This window comes from Mandrillus leucophaeus, unplaced genomic scaffold, assembly GCF_000951045.1.
Source record: "Mandrillus leucophaeus isolate KB7577 unplaced genomic scaffold, Mleu.le_1.0 Scaffold477, whole genome shotgun sequence".
NCBI lineage: Eukaryota > Metazoa > Chordata > Mammalia > Primates > Cercopithecidae > Mandrillus > Mandrillus leucophaeus.
The window spans coordinates 1,298,944-1,303,084 of record NW_012105109.1 but is presented as its reverse complement, the minus strand read 5'-3'; positions in this window follow the sequence as shown (position 1 = coordinate 1,303,084).

Here is a 4,141-nt window from a genome sequence, read left to right as displayed (position 1 = left end):
AAAAAAAAAAAAAAAAAAAAAATCCCTTAGTGTTTCCCTTCTTTGTTGTAACACTTGAAAAATGAGTGACTAGCTTAGCAGGGAAACACTTTAGGCCCCTGGATGAACACATGTCAGGAAAGAGAGGAGAAGTGAGAAAGACTTAAAATATTCATTTTCACCGTTTCTCTAGAGGAAGCCCCTGTAGATGTTGGGTTAGGCCAACAAAGAAGTGTTTCCGTATTTTTCTGATCCTGATCAGTTCCCCATGATAAATGGAATATGAAAAGTATTAAGTTCTATGCGGATAAGGCATTTTCACATCACGTTGCTAGTTGGAAGGTTTCTTTTTTGAATATTCTCTCCTCTTTTCTCCCTTGTCCCCCACCCCAACCTGTTTGAAGCAATAAAACATGATGATGCTAAACAAATAAATTCATAATTGTGTAAATATAATTTACCAAATCAAAAGATATAGACCCAGTCATAACAGAACCTATTTCTCTTTCTAGTTTTATTTCCCTTTCATTGCACTACTCACCATCTGGCATATTATATGCTTGGCTCACTTAATTGCTTACTATTTGTCTCACACACTAAACTATACCCTCGCCAAGTATTGGGGTTTTTAGTGTCTTTTTATTGCCATATCTCACAGACTGAAACAGTAGCAGAGACATAGTAGGTACTCAGTAAATATTTGCTCAATGAATAAAATAATAGATAAACTAATCAGAAAGAAATATGCACTCTTACGGGATAAGAAAAAAAGAAAGAACGCTCATGTTCTCTAAAATGACACATACATATATGAATGAAAAAATGTTGTATAGAATAACTATTATATTCAAACATAATTTAATGAACAAGTTATCTATATGGCACAATTACTCATCTTGTGAAAAAACAGGCTACTGAAAAAATAATTGTAATTTGTGATGTATATGTAAGTACAAAATTCATTTGGTATTCAAAAAGGCTTGGTTTTTTCAAAAAATCATTATATATGTAGCAGAAAAAGTATAAAATAAATGTTAAATATACTTTATTAACAGATTTATGTCCTTACCTAATAGTAAATTCTTGGGATTTTAACTGTCAGTAAATACAAAGAAGAAGAAGCAGATTTGAAATAATCTCACACAACATTTAAAATATTTATTTTAATTTTAGCATTGGAAAATATTCTGCCACTGAAAACACTACAGTTTATGCTATGAGAACTATAAAAAAGCTCAGCAGACCAGAGCTTTAAAGCAAAAATAAAATGTGTGTGAATATTTTCCATCCAGCAAATTGAAACATTTTATTTTAAAATTAACAGAAAATAAACCAATTTTTGAAGACCAGCAAATAATGATTACTAAGCACTGAGCACTCTCTACATGACAAATTTTGCTTCAAGCCCTAGAAGGTGTAAGAATCAGAGCAACAACGGTTTTGAACCCACTGGTTACAATAAATCTTATATTACTTCACAATGCATGCTTGATTTAGTGGAATCAAGGAAATGGATTGAGGCTGTCTGAAGAAGGCCTGATATATGAGGGGGGTCTTTTGTACTGTTCAAGGACAAAAGCAAAATCATAAAATTGATTCTTCATCATATTGGTGGGAGTAAAGGGTTTAAAGTAAAATCCTTTCGTTCAAGTCTATTTTTCTTATGAGAAAAATTCAGTTTGGTTTTATGTAATATAAAAAATATAATCCCACAATGTAGCTTAAAATAACCTATATAAACACATTCAAAACAAAGTCCCACATATTATTATTTTGGCATTTTGACTTTCTGATCCTTCCTTAATATCATTCTCCCAACCTTTAACATGAGATCTTCAAAATTAGTGATGAAAATTCCCAAGTGGTTATTCAATATTGTTTGGGTATAATTTATTAACAATCTATGTGTTCAATCTTTAAAACTTCAGCAAATATTTCTGATTTTCTTGTTACATTCACCTCATCCTGTTTTCAGACACATAGTAAGATCCCAAGTCTACTCATCTTGGGGTTGGATGTGGTAGGTGATTAGTTCTGGCCACTTGCAGGCTATGGCTTTTATTTGTTGGAATGGAATCCTCCTAAAGTTTGCTTTGCTCTGGCATGATGAATGTAAACTATTGTGATGTTGGCTGAGTGACTACACAGACCAGGAATTTCACCTTCAAGTCTCTGCCACCAAACTATAATGGACAAGTTATAGGAGTGAAAAATAAAACAGACTTTAAGCCACTAAAGGTCATGTGGTTGTTTGTTATGCCATGTAACCTAGCATGCATCCTAACAGAGTGTTTCCTAACATATTCATGACATTTAGAATAAAACTAAAACAGAGTTGATCCATGTAATTTATGGCTTCTGTATTTGTGAATTCATCTACTCACTAAAATTTTTTTGTAAGCCCAGAAACAATATTCTTGCTGCTCCCACGGTTATTCCTGAACAAGTGCAAAGCAACTAACAAAGACACTTGATATGCACATTCCCAACTGAAGTCAAATAAGGTCCTCATACTGTAAACAAGTGTCCTTTTACAGTCTATTTAATATTCTTTTTTAATTTTGCATTTTTTAGCTTTTTTTTAAGGAACTTTGCAGAAGCCTATCTTTCATTTAGTCTTTTACACTTTGAGTTTCCTAACTTGCCCTCATTCCAACATCTCTGCCCAGATGAATCCTAAACTAATTCAGTGGGACCACAACCATGTGCACTATGATTTGTTCACTCTAAAATTCAGATATTGGGAAACTGGGATTTGTTCATATGTGTTCATAGTGAGTGGCATGGGAGATAAGATGGAGTTCTGTCTCCTCCTTTTGATAAAAATAGAATCCTACTGAAGCACTAACGAATCAAGCCCATTTTACACAGCTTGGTTAGGTTCTAGAATTAATGTTTATTATAGATTAAGTAGACATTTTGTGGGTTGTCCTGGGAACCCAACCATCATTTTTAATATTGTTTCTATGGTAAAATGCATTCCAAGTTCCAAACAATTGATTCACAAATTAGCTTCGGGAATACTACCAGCTTCTAAAATGTGGACTCCTGTATAGCAAATGAGTAAAGCACAGAAACAAAGAGATAATACCCAGGTTTCCTATCTTTAGTGTGCCAGGATGGTAGCTTAATATTGATAAGACTATCTGCCTGGGCAGCCTGGTAAACCTATATTTACTCAGCACTCACTTATGAGATTAATTTTTTGTCAATTTCTGCTACATAATTTGTAGTCATATGGGAGGAATTTGGCCACAGAAATGATAAAGAAAAAATGATAGAATATATAGTGTCGTGATCCTGTCCACAGTACATCAGTGTATTTGCAATGCAAAGGTCTGTGCCCTGACAATTATCTTCAGCATATTATTACTGTAGCAGAGAATAGATTGGGATCACTAATGGACATGACTTACCACTTCTTTACTGTACCAATTTACCTCACTGATTGTGTGTGTGTGTGTGTGTGTGTGTGTGTGTGTGTATGTGTGTGTAGTGAGTAGCCACCAGGTTGAACAAATCTGCCCAATAATGCTGTGTTAAATAGAGAATGCTGATTAGGGGAAGGGAAGACCAAAAGCAAGATTAGAATTATTATCAGAAGTTTATATTTAATATACATACATTTAGGCAAAACATATTGATATTTGGCTATCAGTCTTGCTTGTATGAGATGTCTAGGAATGATGGAAATTAAGAGCTACAGTTCTCATTAAAACATGTTTAATTTTAAACCAGGCAATATTGGCATATTTACAGAATGGATGCTACCCTGAAGAATAATTGAGCCTATTACAAGTTATAAAGAAAAGCCAGGAGTCCACTGTCCACTGAACATGTTAATTGAATCCGACTCTGCAAAAAGATGAAAGAATGTTTTCTCTAATTGTAAAGGTCCCCAGCTGGGTACATATTTCTATTTATCACTTCACACTTGAGTGGCCCATGGTGTTTCATACAAACCCTGTTTCTTAGGAAAAGATTCTTAATTTGCAAAACGAGGCCATTTTTTTAAATCAATGTCTTACACAGTGCTTTGGCATGAACCATTGGGAAGAAAGTTCTGATTTATTTCAATGAGATTTGTTTATTTGTACCTAATAACTGTACATATTTATGGGGTACGTATGATATTTGGATACATGCATACAATGTGTAATGA